At 43.5% G+C, this 18,698-nt stretch overlaps 1 protein-coding gene across 1 annotated transcript in view; it reads right to left on the reverse strand.

Moving 5' to 3' along the window:
• NXPH4 (neurexophilin 4) overlaps positions 1-18,698 on the reverse strand; it is a 122,265-nt gene that overhangs the window by 102,080 nt on the left and 1,487 nt on the right. The window lies entirely within an intron of this gene.

The following is an 18,698-nucleotide window of genomic DNA, read 5'->3' on the forward strand; positions in this document are numbered from 1 at the left end:
CCCATTCAGTGATCACAAAAGACAGGGGTAGGCAACTGCGGTCCTCCAGTTCTTTTTGAACAGTAACTCCCACAATTCCTCACCATCAGCTATGCTGGTTAGGACTAATGGAAGCCGTAGCCCAAACAGATATACAGGGTTGCCGTAGTCCACTTGTGGCATTGGCCACACTTTCCTTTTCAGCCAGAACTTTGAATCAAGGGATCCTTCTGAACATGGGGAATGGCAGATGTCTTCAATGAAAGAAATGGACTATAGGAAACAAAGACCCAGACTTTCTTTCTTTCTTTTGTTGCCTCCTAGCCCACCTCAACAAAATCATTTTACAGTACTCACGCTTCCTTTTTTTTTTTGCTAACGCACTACATTTTTCCACAATGAACCAGCCATATCATGCATTTTTGCCCCAAACTTTGTCACCCTTCTCTTCCCCCAAAAACAGCATAATGAAGTACCATGCATATAACAGATTAGCCATCTAAAGTACCACAGAAGGGGGGGGACCAAGATTTGATTTGCTATTACACTCACTTTGTCACAAAGAAATATCCCCTCTCAGTCAGTTTTGCAGTGCTTATTTGGAATATGCTTTTGCAAAAAGTAAATTAGTAGTAAGGAACAGAAAAACAAATATAAATGTTCACATAGCCCCTCTTTAGTCAAAGCACCAACCTATCAAGATCTCACAATTCTCTTCTGCTCATTCTCCAAACTCATTTAAAAGACACAATGGACTCTATGTTATCTAGGTCTGAAGATAAAAATATTAGAAGGGTATATACCCATGTAACCTGTTTAGAGCCATGACATTAGTCTGGAATCTCTAACTGCATTTGTTCAAATGTCCTTTTCTTGTGGCCGTCTTAAGTGGTAGTACTGGTGGTAGGAAGCAGGTTCTACAAGTCTGGATCCAGCTATTTGTGGTTCCAAAAGACTTACAGGCTATCTGTGATGTCACAAAGAAATGCCCCTTCTCAGTCAGTTTTACAATGCTTATTTGGAATATGCTTTTCCAGAGGGAAAAAAATAATTCAGATTAAGTATCCTCCACCCCTCCCCAAAAAGCCTCATTTTCACCTGCCATTTTATCTGTCAGAGCATAGCAACACCACAAACCTATGCTGACATTTTTAGTAGTTTAGTTGTTGTGGCTTACCCCAAGGAATTCTGGGAACTGCTGTCTGCTGATAGACCTCCCACGATAATTCCCTAGGGAAAACAAATGGCTGTTTTTTTGTGTAGACATGGACGTAGAGCACTGGTGGCGAACCTTTTTCAGCCCGAGTCCCCAAACTGGAAAAAAAAAACAAAGGAAAAAAAAACCAACGCGCAGTGGCGGAAGAGGGAATCCTGGGTAGGAAGGTGCCTCCAGACCCCATTCCGGATCCACCTTCAGTCGTGCCCAACCCCCGCCAGCGCTAGCTGCTCTGGATCCTGGCACACTGCCTGTCGGAGTACTAGCAGTGCAGTTGCAGCCGCCTCCTCAGGTTTGGTTGCCGGGGGTAGTGGTCCAATGACTTAGGGCTCTGCGTGCCCGCAGAGAGGGCTCTACACGCCAGCTGTGACACGCGTGCCATAGGTTCGCCATCTCTGTCCTAGAGGCCAGGGAAAAAAAAAGAAGAGAAGGGTACAAGAAAAAGAAAGAATCCTCCTATGATCATTCTCCTGTCATTCATTCCTGAGAGAGCTTCTTGGAACCCGAGGCTCTCTTGATTATTCCTAAAATTATGCTATCCATGACTTTAATCAAATAACAATAATAATTATAATTATTTATAATAACATAAATAATGTTAGCCTTTCCACATCTAATTTTGAGCCACGACCAAAATGTACCTCCAGTTTGCAAGAAATAAAAAGAGGACAAGTTTTTAGTAATATCTTGGATCAACCCAACAACACAATACAGTACATAACAACTTTACCAGCAAAATCTAAGCCCCAGCTAAGGCCTTTTATGACTCTAACCAATGTCAACCTTCCCTTCCTGGGCTTTACCCTTTCCCCAGGCTTACTGCCTACCAGGGGTGCTGATAAGTCTTCGGGACTGAGTCCCAACCCCAAGTCCAAGTTTCTGATTCTTTGGCCCCACCTCTGAGTCTTAGGACTTGGACTGCACATGCACTGCCCGGATGATAGATCAGTGTACCCACAGAGAGAGTGGGCTTGCCGCCCTCTATCCCCTGCAAGTAGGCCTGGCTTCCCTTCCAGGAGCCAAGGACCTGCTGCCATTTGTCACGCAGGCTCCAGCCAGCTGATAGGTCAGCGCAGGCAGGCTCCATGAAATAGATGAAGAGGTGAGTTGGAGGACCTGCTCACAGAGCAGGGCAGGCTACAGTGTCACAATGAATGGCCGTGGGACCGTCCCTGCATACTAAAGCATTAGAGGGCCTGCCTGCATTGGCCTGTCAGCTGGCCAGGACATGCCTGGGGGGGTGGGGAGGCAGCAGGCCCTTGGCTTCTGGAAGGGAAGCCAGGCCTGATTGCTTTGAAGATGGCAGTGATAAGTGACAGGCAAGCTGAAGGTGGTGGTTGAGGCAGATAGCAAGGACGGGCTCACAGGGGCTCCACCACACAACTCAAGACAAATGGGTCTGACTTGCAAGGTGAGTTCCCCCACAGAAACCTCTGAGTTGAGTCATAGTCAAGTTGCTCGTGTGACAAGAGTCGCGATTCACAAGTCCCCACCCCTTTTGCCTACACTGATTCCTTGAAAGGCATGGTGGAAGCTTCAGAAACCTTGATGTGGAAGATCCATCAGGTTCTTTCTCCAGCCTGGTCATAAAGCTGGGTTTTCATCCATTTTCAACATCTCTGCTCCTGGTGCTCCTAGTCTAGCAATCACATCCTCAAGATAATGGTGGATGATGGAGTTGGAACCCAACTGCACCTAGGGTTGCCAGAAGTCCGGCAAGAGGAGGACATGTCCTCGTTTTTAGCCTAATGTCCTCCGTCCAGCAGGCAAAGCTAAAAACCTTTAAAATGGCCAGCTTTTGTATCTCCCCCCCCCACACACGCCCGATGGGTATTCAAGGTAAGCAGTGAGCCTGAGAGCTGCATGACACGCTAGGCTCACTCTCTCCTTTTTCACGTCCAGGCACTGGAAGCTGGACCCTGAAGCCAAATGTGAGGCACCGCTCAGACCGACCTCGCCACTAGCCCTTGCCTGCCTGCATTCCATGTCATGCATATATCTGGGGTGGGGGATCAGCACTCTACCTCTGTTGCCTTCCTGCAGCCTCGATGTCTGAATGGTTGCCTGCTACCAACTCTTCCCCGCCGCCCCCTTTGGTTCTGCCAGCCCCCGTTGTGCTTTCTGCCCTACCCCACAAGCATGGATTCCCGTGTGGCGTGGCAGCGGCAGAAAACTGAGTTCTCCCAGCCGTGGCTGGAGGTTGCACACCCTTCCTCCCGCTCCTTTTCCTTCTCCTCTTGGCACTAACTTGATTTTGGGTTTGTCCGAGACTTACCTTCCCACTCAGGTGGCGGCAGGGGAGGGGCGGGCACACGTTCTGAGAGACTGGGAATGATGCGAGTTCCAACCCAGCACGTCTGAATAGCTCAGGGTTGGGGGTGTGGCGGGGAGGGTGATTCTCTCCCACAGAAACACAAGCCCGGGGCTTTCCCAACCCCATTGTGTGGGATTCTTTTTAGCTAGAGATGGGGTGATACAACTGAGCCCCATCACCTTGCCCCGTTACTCCAGACCCAGCCTACGAAAGTCTTGTGCCGGGTTTCATGGGTGTCACACACACCCATGAGTATGACACACCCCTCACGCACGGAGCCGGCCCCCCCAACCGGTCCGTGGTCCCACTGGTCCACGCTCCTCCTCTGTCCTCTTTTGGGGGGGGGGTTGGTCTTTCTATGTCCTCCTTTTGGTACCCATGTACTGTATCTGGCAATTGCTCTAGGAAAATAACAAGCTGGCCACCTCTGCTTTATATACTGTATTGTCTCTAGGGCTCATCATTTACTGCTGGGGATTTGGCCTGTCCAAATCATGTCATATTTAGAGGGCATGTCTTCTGTATAATTAAGATTCTTGGAGTTGCTTGGTGAGCTCCTTGACCGTATAAAAGGTACACACGCACCTAGCCAGGTATGAGATGTCAATTTCATCCTTCCTCATCTCCCCCCTCCTCTGGACATTACCCAAGCTTTTAAAAATTCAGATTGTTTGACATGTGTGTGTGAGTGTGTGCGTGTGCACGCACGTCTGCATGTGTATGTGTGTGTGTGTCTGTCTATCTACCTGGCAGATCTTCTTCGGGGGAGCAAGGAAATTAAAAGGTATTTGTTGACCAGGAGTGCTAACCAGAGGAGGCAGCAGGCCCAAAATAGGATAGGCACTGCCTCTTCCCCCCACAGCTGCTGCCCCCCACAACAGCAGCATCTTTTCTAGCATTACCACAACAGGCCTAGGGAGGAAAACGGCAGGGAGAATTAATTCCAATCCTAGAATGGACCGTGTTGGCTCTTAATAGCCGAGATTGCAGTCGTGGCACTCATTTGCCAAATGGCTTTTTGCCCGGTGATCCGGGGGTTGATTATTTCTTTAGCATCAATCCAGTCGGGCGCAGAAAAAAGTTTTCATCTTCTCAGGGCCATTTAGCCTTGGTGGCAGAGGAGGAATGCTGAACAGAGGCAGTGATTCGGGAATGGACAGGGAGAGCGGGCGGGCGGGGGGGGGGATGTACGATCTTTTCAGTTACCTGCAAAGGAAAGAGACACGAATCATTTGTTCCCAGGGTTTTGTCCTGACTCCAGTAACCTTTAAAAACCGGTGTCAATGCCAAAGCACCAGAGTTTGCTAAGGAGGGAATAATAGCTTTTCTGTGAGTGTCCATTTGAAGCAAATAGGAATAATGGGAGTGCAAAAATGCAATGGTCTTGTTGCTGAGAGGACCTCAAAGGCTATCCAAGTCAACCTTTTGCTGCAAAGCTGAACCAGCTATCTCTGACATTACAGTCCTAGGTGATCCTGACCAAAAGCACCCAAAAGTAGCGTCTTCCACCACAGCCTGATAGAAAGAAGAGCTGAAGATGGCTCATGTAAGCAAGCCAAGCTATGTGCAATAGGGAAATATGAACATACGTCTATATTAATCAATTAAATTAAATTAATTAAATTAATGATTAACTTCTTCCAGCAGTTCTGATGATGCCTTTCCCACAAGACAGTCTGTATTTATTTATTTATTTATTTATTAAATTAATGATTTTTTCTTCCATCAGCTCTAATGATGCTACTGGCATTAATTCAATGGAAAGTGTTAACCCCAAACTATTTGTCCCTGCCCCATCCTATTTCTCTCTCTCTCTCTCTCTCTCATATACACACTCCCCTATCTGGGGAACTGGATACTCCATCAACGTACTGAGCATCTTCCCTATGTGTGTCTCAGTGGATAAAAAACTGTCTGGACTTGCCACTGACAGCCCATTGTCCTGCAAGTTGCCATCCCCCACCCTTTTCTATTCCACTAGCAACCAATACGATGTGCGCAGAACAACAGAGGGGGAAGGAACCTTTCGGGGACGAGGGATCTGAACCCTTGTTCAAAGTCTCTGGCCCTCTTTATACCATCACCCAGAGAAGTGTCCCTGTGTCGGCCTGTGTACTCACTTTCTGCCATATCCTTCTAGGAAGTTTAAATCTCCCGTGCGGTTTTGCTTTATGGCATTTGTTTAACACACATTGCCATGGGCATGAGCCCATCACTTCCCTGTTGCAAACAACATGGACTAGCATTTTTAAATGGGTAGTTTGGGCGGCATATAAATTGAATGAATAAATTGAATGAATAAATGCACTAAAGTGAAGTACCAGCAACCAGGTTGATCTATGTATGAAGAAAGGATATCTAGATCATTACTCAGGCAGCCAGAATTAACAGCATTTATGAACTTCTGAAGAAGGCAAACACACGTGTCGTCTTCTGCCCCCCCCTCCAAATATGGGTATTCTATATCCCGCCATAATATCCTCTGTGGCTGTCAATCTCTTCCCATCCTTCCTGATAACCTAGCTCTGGCAGTGTCCCTCTGTTCTGACCTCCAGCCTCCCTGTTTATTCTGATTCTTGTGCTGCTCTCAAATATAATCGAGCACAAAGGGGGAAAAATGGCAAAGGGAGAATATTTCATTCTTATTAAAAACCAAGTGGCATTTGTCAGAAGGCGGTGGATTTTGCCCCAGCCTAGCCCCGGCATTCTAGCCGCCGGTTCCTTCATTCCTATTCTAGATGGATGTGCTGCGTCCTGCAATATGCACAGCAGCACTTGTTTCTGGGTGGCAGATGGGGTCCGGTGTCTCCTTATTGAATCGCTCGCAGCCACAGGGTTTAAAGGCCGCAGCAGAGGGAGTGTTATTAAAAGAGAGGGAAATGAGTCATATTGGAAAGCTTCCGTCTGAATTACAGTGTGTTTGTTCGGCAATATATTAGCTCTGGAGATGGCTTGGAAAGAGACCCAGCACTTGGGTCCCTTAGAGACAGCTTTTCAATCAGGCAGAGTTGCCATCTCACCCCCTCATGCTGGAAATTTGACTATAACCAAAAGATGTAGGGGTTCTAGCAAACTCTGTGCAATGCCCAAAAAATAAACTTCCTGCAGGATAAGAACACTTCAGAAATAATTATTATTTAGATTTATCATTCACTCTGTAGCAACCAAGATTATTGTGCACTCTCCCCCTAAACACACTTGGTTCAAAATTTAGCATCAAGAAAACTGAGATTCTGCAATCCGAATATATTATGTAAATGGGGTAAATTCTGCCTATCTGCTTTCATTTGCATAATATATTCCATTTCCATTCCCATGAGGAATAGGGCAATGAGGTATACAGTGCTCAGAATCTCTCCGCTGTGGAAATCTCTTTAACCCACAACTTTAGCTTCTATGATTTTATCTGGTTGTAGTCTTCATTTTCTGCACTAACACCCAGCAACTTGCTCTACTTATTGAATTCTGCATGACTTCATGCCCATGGGGCACAATCAGATATTCATGGAACTGACCCTATCCCAGCCCTCCTACATGGGTAGCTCAAGGTGAGTAGCAACATTCTCCTTGTCTCATCCAGGCTCACAACAAATCAAGTAAAAATGATTCCAGTCTTTACAAGTTGAGAACAGCAAGTGCAGCATTTTCAAATATGTCCAATTAAAAATTACACAGATTAAAATGCACATTATATCTATAGAAAAATATTATCCTGCATGAACACAATTCACACACAAACAGAATGTGGACAAAGTCCCATATCTGTCACATGCTGAAACAACCCTGAAAGCCTGCGGCTTTCCTAAGGCCAAATGGAAAGTTTATCAGCAAAGAAGGGTTTCTGAGTCCACTCTGTTGCCAACCTATGCAGGTGGGGAGGGAACAGGCCTTCTGCAGCACTGTACAGTAGTTGGGATTTTAGCCCTCTACCAAATAACTGTGTTATGAAAGTGAACACAAAATGCTGACTGGCTGAAAATCAGAAATGAAAACAATGTGCTGACTGACTCCAAATCAGGATTTGAATGCCAAGGTAAGCTTGTGGAATCCAGTGCACCCAGAACGACATTTGTCACTGACACTAAAACAACACGCACTGCTGCCAGACACAAAGATGTGTAGAGGAAGAACTAGATTGGGTTTCCCCTCCTTCATCATACCCCATTTTAAGAGACCTTTTAGAAATGCCATCCTCTCAGTGTGTGACAAGTAGGAAAAAGAACCTCTCCAGTTGTGGTCCTCTATTTGTAGAACTGCCTCCCCATGGTGATGCAACATTGTATGGCACCAAATCAGTACAATTTCCACAGTACTGTATATGTTAGGAAGGAGGTTGAATCTACTCAGGTACCCCATGCATTTATGCAGTTAAGCAAGAAGTACTGTTTCTGAAACAGCAAACCTATTTAAGGAAATTGTTTGGATAGTTATATGGGGCAACAGACATGCTTTACTTGGAGAGAAGGGAGCAAGTTCTCTAGCCACTAAATAAATACTCAAGGTGGGGTGGGGGAATAATACATCTTCCTAAATTTGTTTCCACTGATATTGCATAGAATTGTCTGTATATAACAGTGGCAACCAAAGACTGGCCACAAGGAACCCACTTGCCAAGTTTTGGTGGACAACAAAGTGTCTATAGGCTGCAAGAATCTCTGCTAATTGCAGATAGACTTTAACCTAATCTAGCCAGCACAGCATTTTCCCCACTTTTTAAACTACATCCAGTTACTTATCCCAATTACAGGAGACCCATGGAACCAATTGCTGGATGATAACCTGACATTTATGTAAATCCCACTGATTGAATGAATCTACTTTGAGACCATGACTAGATTCAGGCAATGATCATTTAACACAGATCCATGTTGCTTTAATTACTTTGTTTTCCCGAGTATGTAATTTTGCTTTACAAAGACATCTGAAAATTAGAAAACAGACAAAACTCAGCTACAGTATTCTCAGTTTATGGACCACAGTTCCAGGGGCTCCACAAGTCAACAGAACAACAGAGACTTTACAAAAGCACTTTAAAAATGTAAACAATTTCTTAGATAGGCAACCTTATTTCTCTGTTCCTGGGGCACCATTTAGGAAAGGCTGCAGAACAGGGATGCAGTTTATTTTATAAGCAATTTAATGGTCTTAAGGACTAGGAACAAATGCCAAGGTACAAAATCTTTTGGTTATGTGAAGAAAAAGAAACCCACCAGCCACCTTTGCTTTTTTTTCTTAGGGATAATGATCCAATAGTGTGGAAGAGGCAGAAAGTAGATGGAACCTGAAATGCCAATAAAAGCCAAATACAGAACCTTGGAATATGGCAAGACATGCCTGGGAGTTTGCCTATAGGCAGGGTCAATCTACCAAGGCCATCATGCCAGTTGATGCATGGTGTCAGCCCCGAAAGTGATGTCCACAATCCTCTCCTATAGACATTCTCCCTGAGATTATTTCTTCCAATACCCTTTCATTCTTGCCAAGGAATCTAGAAGTAGTTGGAGAGTTTGTCCTACACTTTTCCATCAGCTGTCCAGCCAAAGACATGTGACAAAAGGAATCGAGCTGACCAGCGCTGTGAGGGAATAGAGGAGCAAGGGATAGGAAAATGTGGATATAAAATAAAGGCTGAAAAGAAGGAATTGAATTCTAATAGGTACCTGAATGTCTGGGACTGAGCCTGGCTTGGAACAGATGGAAAATTTCAAGTCTACATAAGTGACAGGATGCAAACATAAAGCTGCAAAGGACCCTTATTTGTAATGCTCTAGGACAGAGTTGTTCCTCCAGAGTGCAGTTCCCATCTGTCCTAATCGGCATAGCCAATTAAATAATATAATCTTGGAACTGCAGAGTTGGAAGGGATCCTATGGATCATTTGAGTCCAGTCCTTGTCAAGGAGGCACAGTGGGGAATCGAACTCCCAGCCCAGAGATCTAAACCACTGAGCTATCTAGTAGTTTGTGACATATGAATTACAACTCAGTAGTATCTGGACAGCCAGGTGTTTCTCAACCCTCCTCTAAGGGAGTAGATTTGGAGCACAGGGTACTCCTTAAGTAAGAAGGCATTTGATCATTTAATTATCCCAAGAAAATAAAAGAGTGGTACATTTTTTGTCTTTCCAAATTGTTCTCTGGACTCCTCACCACTACAAACGCTTTTTGCTGGAAATACAATAGCCAGGCATTTTTATCAAAATCCTGCATAATGGAAGCCTCCAGTTTCTGAATGTAGAATAAATTACATTACAGCTATCGTTCAAACATATTCAGTTATTTCTCACAGATATCTGATTTGCCTGCCTTATTCTGAACTAGCTATCCTCGGAGGAAAGACAGGATAACAGACAGTTAAGTAAAATTGGTTCTTGAAGACTCATAGATTTACATGCACTCCTCCAGTTACCAGTGAATGACACAGAGCAGGGGGTTTGTGTATGAGGAGTGAGAAGGCAGGCCATGAAGGAAGGATCAAGGAAAAAACAGGTCAACATACAAAGAATGTAGAAATTTATTTTAAAAAACACACACACACTGCACACTATGAAGCACCTCTCAGTCAAAAGGGCTAGTAACTTAAAATTAATAAAATTTTAGTAACAATGATATTCCAAATATAACAATAGAAATAGATTCTAGGAATCCACATTCTGCCATAAAACCAGAATACTTTGGTTAGAAGCCGACCCTCTTTTCTCCACAAAGGAACATCTTGAGGAAAAGCTAAAAGGGGGCTACAATGGAGCTTGACAAGAATGGAAATCAAGAGTTCCCCCTACTGGGTGGACATGGTGCATGCAAGTAACAAGTAAAAAAAAGAAATCCAGAATGGACCCCTTTTCCATCAGAGACTGCGTCCCTTGCCCATTTGCCTCTCATGTAGCAAATGAAGGGGTGTGAGATGCTTCCTTGGGTCCATGACCCTTAGATTTAAAGCATGAGATTCAAAGCTTCCACAAGAGTGCCATCCCCATTTCTAGGATACATGCTTATTTTGAGTGTTACCTAGGGAGAGTGTGTGTCTGCATCTTTCAGATGTGTGTCTAATACATAAAATACATGAGCTGAGAAACAGGAGCCAGAACTCCAAGGTTCAATTTTGTGTGATAAAAGTGAATAAGATTTACTATAAAAAAGGGTGAAGGCACGTAGTGTGTCTCCCTAAATGCACATATGCCTCTAATACAATGCTATTAACTATTGTCACACTGCTTACTTGCAAAAAAAAAAAAGCTTTCTGGCATTATTTTGGCCCTCCCAACAACCACTTTTATGTACAGTATGTAAAACGATCAGTTTTGCATCTTCAAGGAATGCTGAGCCTCACAGCATGCACCTTCGTCTAGCCAGGATTTTTAAAGATGTCCTAGCTCTAAATCCTCCTCAGAGTTCTTCATTTCAACAAGAAATGCCAAAAAAAGTGAAAAAGACATTGTGGCACTTTAAAGACTAACTGCCAAATTTTAATATAAGCTTAAGATATCATGGAACATATCCACTTCATCAGACCTATGAGTTTTCCATGTGGATGACACTGGTTTTAGAGGAGCCCGGCACTCTCAACGTTAATGTAAAAAGACTGCTTAGAATATCATCTGTAGAGCGGCTGATCCAGTGCTGTTTGTAGTATTGTGTCATCTGCCCAACACAGAGGGCACCCATCGCCACCAGTGGCCACTGGTCTGGGCCTTATCCTCACAGCAGAAGGATGAGGGGCTCTGCTCAAACCATAGGCTACGGAGGCCTGCCAGGCCTCTGCCACGTTCCTTAGCTGCCATGGGCAGCCATTTTGCTGCAGTGGGCCTGCAGATCCCCTCACAGACACCTCCCTTACATGGCATCCAGGTGAATTTTGTGAACCTCTCTGGTATTGCCACAAGAACATGCTGTTTCCTGTGTAACATAATTGCTTCTATCTTAAAACAAGGAGAGCTCAGTGTGCATGTACTATTTTCCTGTCAGTCACAGTTACCATATAAGTGAGTGAGACCATGTGAGAGAGAAAAAGAATAAGAATGAGAGTTTGTGGTTTGGAAGGAAGTGTGACCTTGCTAATTAAAGCTGCTGCTAAGTTACATTTTCCCCTTCAGATTTGCTCCTCTCAGATTTGGATAGTGCAACTGCTTCACTACACATCACCCTTTGTAGATGAGCACCACTGGTCACTATGCAGTCCCAAGACATTTTGCTGTCTGAGGTAAAGATCAATTCCATCAATAAATTCCAAGACTGACAACGGGATCTTTCTGCAGCACTGCCACAAATGAAAGCAGCATATGGACTTAGGGGGCTGAGGGCAGACCGCTGAGCACATGCTTCCACCTTCCATCATCTGTCACCTGAGGTGGCTGCTTCACTCTGCCTAATAGTAGGGTTGGCCGTGCCATTGTAGTTCAGCTACGACTGCCAGCTTTAAAGAACTGCAGGGCTCTTGCGCCTTGAAACTGTTTTACTGAAAAAGAGTGACTGTAAATATCACTGCTTTCCCATCATCCTGCTGTAATGGTGGGGAAGCAGCCATTGGAAAAAAAATCTCCCCTTTCATGTCTCCGTCATGGCCCAGACACCCTCTTCTATAGTGAATCTGGAAACTCTTGATCTACAGTTCAGGCCCATTTCTCTGCTGGGCAAATCAATTCCTGTCCTTCGACTCCCAAAGCAAACCTGTGACTACATGAATATTTTTCAAGCTGCTTTCTGGAGCAATGGCTGGGAGCTGTAGGATCCAGGAATGGGTTAAAGTCAAAGAAGAGAGGGATTTATTATTTTATCAAAATGAGGCTATGACAGCTGTTTAAATGCAGGAACATCTGGCAGCCGCATGACCCTGTGAAGCAGCAGGGCCAGACGGGGCTCCAGGCACCCATCAGCTACTTTAAGTGGCTATTGAGCGTAATAAATGGAAAAGGAAAACGAAGCCAGCCCTTTCCCCAGTACAGGGCAATGCTGAATACAGAGAGATAGCAGGCCCAGCGAAAGGAGGAACAGTATTATCTGGGGATGAGGACACATGCTTTTGTCCTTGAATCAGAAAAAGAATAGAATGCTCATTCTGTAAAGCTGCTTTACAGATAGACTCATACTAAAACATTGCAAAAGTCCTCTCCAATGTGCAGAAGAGTTAGCCCCATTTTCATACAGGAAAAAAAGTGATGGACAAAAGATGTCCTCCTGAAGCAAAGCTGATACACAGACCACAGGAGAAGTTCTCCCACTTTTAAACTGCTAGAGTCTATTTCCCCAGTAGAACGAGGAATTTTGAAAATACACCTTGAGGTCTCTAGTCTCCAGTTCTAACCATTAACCTCCATTCCAATCCCTATTAAAAACTGAGAATAGGATTCATGATTCTTGGTCTCCCTTTTGAACCATCTTTCCCCAGCTAATGATCTGCCAAATGAATTAACACACTAGTTGAAGAATGAATATTTCTCCATCCTCCACCAGCAGCAGCAGCTGGGCAATTCATGCATGGAAACATAAAGTATGCCATTGGAAATAAATAAAATAAAATTCTTAAAGAGCTAAACTAAAAAGTGTACTGGTATGGTTTTATCTAGATCCAAATCCTAACCAAATTCTTAGTGGTTCAGCCCTAAGTTAGGCAAGCAAACAGTTTCACCCAGTCATTTCTTACATAGTTGCATTCACTATGGGAGAGGAGAGGCTAGAAACATGCAAAGCTGGAATGAATTGGGGGGGGGGAGAAGGACAGCCTCTGCTGTACTAGACCCAAGGCAGTCAGCCATTTCTGTATGTCTCCTCATGGATCTGACTGTACATACGTACGACCTGTACAATTTTCTTAGATATCACCAATGGGTTGTTATTCATGGGCAGACTCCAGCTGCTTGTCAGAATTTGACTTTCTGCAATCTGAAGCCTTGCTCTTCAACTCCCGTTTTTCAAAGGTATAAAACAAGATCCCTTTACATCCTTTAACCCTTCTCCCAGTTCAGTTGTATTCATTCAAAAATCTCTGGATCACATCCTTCCCAATCCAAGCAACAGATCTTTCTGGCTTTTTCCCTAGCAAAGAACATTCCCAATACTGTAATCTGTTTTGAAGCCACAGAGAATGCACCTCAAGACAAGGGGCAGTCTTCTCTTCTAAGGTGCACTGTTGGGGGATTTATAAAGAAGTTACAGACTATGGATCTCAACCCACCCCAACATTTCCCAGCATATACTGACAGAAACGTACTCAAATACGGAATAAATTTACAGGCAGGTTTTAAAACTAAAAGAGTGTAGGGTCCCTGTTAACATACATTTTCCCCCAATATACCTACATAGAAATATCTCAAAAGTTGCTGTTGTAGTTAAACAGTATGACCTACCGTATATCTGGATAAGAACCTAAAAGAATTTTCAGGTACCAGACACACAACTTTGTAAATGTGCTGGCTTCTGTTTTTAAAAATATATATTTATGTGAAGATACAGTATAATAACTTCCAGTTAGTGTGCTGATAATCAATATTGTGTTGTCTCTATCTCAGGCTGACAAAACTCTCAGGATGAAAGCTGATTAAGGCTGAAGGCTGATCAAGAAGGAAAGGAACTCTGGGCTGAAAGTCAACAAGGCTTTTGGCCAAATCCCCTTGGAGCATCTGTCACATGTCAGAATACTGGCACCTGATGGGCATCTCTTGTTAGCAATTGCCTTGTGGGACACTTATGCCCTTTCTAATGAGGACAGTTGTGGGTGGTAGACAACAGACCTTTCAGCAACAGGTTTTGGTCCTCAAAGCAGGTTTGCTACTCATGCTGAGACATTCTTTCTCTTGATATCTCTGCTCTCGGGGAGCAAAACATGGTTCAACCCTCACCTGAAATAGACAATGGATCCCGGAAGAGCAAATAGTCCCTTTCTTGGAATATAAACAGCAATCAAACGAGGCTCCTGTTCTGATGTGGAATTCAGAAAAGATGTTTCACATTCTGTATGGACCTAAATATGCAGCCAGTGCATAAAGATCTTAATGTCAAAGCAAACGACATAAAGGTCTTAGCCATGATAAATTGCAGCTCTAGATATATCAAGGATCTTCAGGAGCAAGTGGTAGGGAAGACCTCTGTCTGAGACTCAGGGCTGCAACACTCTTGAGGAGACAATATTGGGCTTGGTGGACCCATATTGTTACCTGACAGAAGGCAAGCGACTCTGTTCCTTCTCAATGGCGAAAGATAATCAGTGTCATGGTGACACTGAAGTGTCAGACTGGGACTTGGGGAATCTAGATTCCTCTCTTCGCTCAACTCGTTAGTCTCTCTTAGCCTGACATACCTCAGAGGGCAATTGTAGGGATACGGTAAGGATACGGACAGCCGTTTACACTGCCTTGAGAAAAGGCGGGGTGTAAATGTAGGTTAGGAACAGAATAAATAGGTTGCATAAAAATAAGAACATTGAATAATGCTAAGGCTAGAAACAGTTGTGAGCATGTGTTAAGGAGTTTCACCTAGAACTTGCAGAAACACATCTGTGCACTCTATGGTCTTTCCCCAAAGCTATAAACAGGAACCTTCTATGCAAGCAGAACCATCATACTGCCCTGAATGCATTCAATCTCATAGGTTTCGGGAAGCTAAGCAGGGCCAATGCTGACCAGTACCTAGATGGGAAATTTCAAGGGAATACCAGGGATCTCATGGTAGAGCTAGTAAAGAATCCAAATCCTGGAAAGCTTCTGCCAATCAGAGCTGCCAGTATTAGGCTGGATGGATCAGCAAAGGACCTAACGAATCAATGGGAAATTCTGTAATACACAAAAATAAAAAGATATAAATCTGAAACCAGTCATCTACATTGTAATCTCACTGGACAGTCTTGGATAAGCTACCATCATGTGAGGATAAAATGGGACACTCCTTCAGCACTATCCTGGATTTAGAAGATAAAAATGTGCTAAAGAAAAATAGGTGCTTAATTAAGGTGAATTACATCCCTAACTAATAGGAGATCAGTTTCTTGTATTAGTGCAAGTACTAGCATGTTGCACCGTGGCCATTTATTATTTTAGGTTGACTTCCATATCCAGAGCGTCGGGAAGCTGTTCTTTTCTTCAGTGAGTTATCAGGTAATTCTGAGATTTCTACCACAATATGTACAGGTTTCTGCACTACAAGATTTGTATTTTGGATTCTACGGCATGATCCAAACCATCAAGGTTTTAGACTTCCTTGTCTACTGCTGGATGGACTGAAAAAGAAAAAAATGGAAAGAAATAAGAATTCCAGTGGGCTTAAACATCAATCAAATGTTCAGGCTAAAGAATGGTATTTTGTCTTGCTATTTCTTGGCATTCATAGTGGGGGTTTGGTATCTACAGACAATCATGAAATTTCATTTGCCAAACAACATGGGAGACACAGGGAATGTTGTGATAAATCTGAAAAACAGATGAAGGGGGACACCGAGGTGACATTCACAGAGCCACAAACGAAACAAACAATAGGTGAAAATGGCTGAAGTCCACAGGATGCTTCTTTTGAAAGGGTACCTTTCACAGTCTTTTTAAAGACATGTTATAATATATTCCCTTGCTCTTAATTTGGCCTGAAATTATAAGCATTTACAGATCCAGTAAGACGTACTGGAGGATGGCCTGCTTTTTCACTCAGATTCTGGGCTTTTTTTTTTAAGCTGACATTGTTTCTACACACAGAGAGAGCCCTAGTTCAAAAAACAAGAAGGCCTTGCATTGAAAGTTCTCTTTAGTTTCGGGGCTGGAAAACCCGGTAGCTAAACCTCTTTTCCAAACTCAAAGCTCACCTAATTCATTTGATCTCTCTGCCTTTCCCACCATCCACCAAAATATATATACTCTTTAAAGGCCACTTAGTTAACTGCTTAAAACAAAGGATTCTCTGATTAAGAACAATGTTCCCAGACTGATGGAAGAATTGGGGGGGGGGGGGCTGAGAACCTGTTTCCTGCAAAAGAGAACAAGAAAAGCCTAAGGAACACAGCCTACTTAGATCTAACCTTGCAAAACTCTGGATGTAGCACCTTAAGAGGAAAAGAGGGTGGTAGCGGATATCTTTTTTTTCCTTTTTTTTTTTTTTTGCATTCATGAAACCATTGAAAAGTAAAAATTGATTGTCATGAAATCAGATTCTCCCTGGCCTGGTGCTTAATGAGCCCGTTCCTTATTTCTCCCAGCAACATTACAATGCCATAAAAAGAAAAATAAGACACAAAGAAGGGGGGGAATTAAAAATGAAGCCAAGGCTCTTAACTTGTGATTTACAAGCAATAAAAAAAGAAAAGAAAAATTGCAATGCCAGTTACCTGTGAAGGAAATATATTTTTTACACACACACACACACACACACACACACACACACACACACACACACACACACACACACACACACACACACACACACACACGGATGCATATGCAGCAGGTAAAGAAGAATCAAAATTTTATGATCCTTATTGGAAGCTATTGTTCACTGGGTCTAGGGAAAACCAGAGAAGTTCTAAAGTACCAAATCACAGGGGTTAGATTTTTACATATAAATTTTGGTAAAGAGCAGCTTCTTTTAAATGGCAGCTTTTGGAGGAGAATTTAAAAAACACAAAACTCAGGGGAATAGAAGTAGGAGGGGGAGAGGTTTGAATGGGAAGGACTGTGCAATTATTTAATAACACTTTGCTTTAACTGCTTCTCTATTCTATTTAAGCTGGATAAATGAGAGGAGCAAGCCTCCAAATGGAACAGCTCATGGACCAGGTAGACTCCTCATTTAACCAATGAGGACAGAGTGGACAGAAGGAAACACTTAGGGCCAGAATCTATAGGGATGCAAATATATTAAGCAGGGCAATAAAAATCACCAAGAAGCCACACACTGCCTGTTAGGAGAGAAGAAATGCTGGATTTCAGGGCAGCCATCCTTTTGGACTAGATGGTCTTAGAAGACAAGCAACACTGGCTGTGTCAAGGTCAGAAAGGGGCATGTTCTGTGACAATATGGCTTTTACAAATACAATGACCCCAGCCTTCCAATTCTCGGAGGGCTTGCACCTGGCAAAACAACCACCCTGTCCTCTTCCCCAAGAGGAGCCCTTGCCAGTTCCAGAGAAGAGATCTGGGATCCCAGGACTCGTCTTGTGGGAGAAATGACATCAAAACAGACAGGGCTCTGCAGTGCCTGTACACATTTCTGATTATGTTTACCCAGACAGATCTCCAATTACAGCTTCAAAAAGTAGATGTAAAAGGTCACAGCCTTCCAAAAACAAAAGACAAACAAAAGACTAAAAAATCCACTTAATTTAGGATCAGCAGAGAGGTTTAGACCATGAACAGCCATTAACAGAGGGGATCAGTAGTGGATGGTGGGGGATGTGCCCTCTTCTAGTCAGTGGTGCTTTTCTAAAGAATCCGACTTTTAGTTAATATTCTTGGTTGTGCTGGCTGAATAATAATAATGTTAATAATAATGTTAATAATGTTAATAATAATAATAATAATAATAATAATAATAATTATTATTATTATTATTATTATTATTATTATTATTATTATTATTATTATTATTATTATTATTATTATTATTATTATTATTATTTCAACTTATTGATAATATCTAATGATGCTGGGCGCATGAGTTACTAATGCTCCTGTGAACAAGTCCCACTATACCTGTTCATTTAATTATAATAAATAATAATAAGGTGCCATCAAGTCAATGCTGATTTATGGTGACCGTTTTTCAGGATTTTCTAGGCAGAGAAGACTCAAAAGTGGTTTATAATTCTTCATCTACCTTCTGCTGGGGGCACCCAACATGGCCAAGGCCACACAAGTTGGCTCCTCTCCCTGGAGGCAGGTGAGGAATCGAACTCCCAATCAGATACCGAAACCACTAAGCTCTCCAGCCAGCTACACCCGCTAAGTTACTTCTCTCCTCTGGGATGCCGACCCTAGCAAAGGCTCTCGGGCGCTTGCACGAAACACATCGCACAGAACAAGCCGCCTGGAATTGGGGAGGACACGCGCGCACGCACGCTGCTTCCCTTGCACGGATTCGTCACTACACCCACCCGCCCGCCCGGGCGATGTGCGGACTACAGACGCGCGTGCATGGCGTTCCCACGTACAAAGGATTGGATCCCCAAACCTGCCTCCCCAGCCAGTTTAAGCTGCACTGCCCCGTGCGCCCATTTGTA

The sequence above is a fragment of the Pogona vitticeps genome, chromosome 2, assembly GCF_051106095.1.
Source record: "Pogona vitticeps strain Pit_001003342236 chromosome 2, PviZW2.1, whole genome shotgun sequence".
NCBI classification, from domain to species: Eukaryota; Metazoa; Chordata; class Lepidosauria; order Squamata; family Agamidae; genus Pogona; species Pogona vitticeps.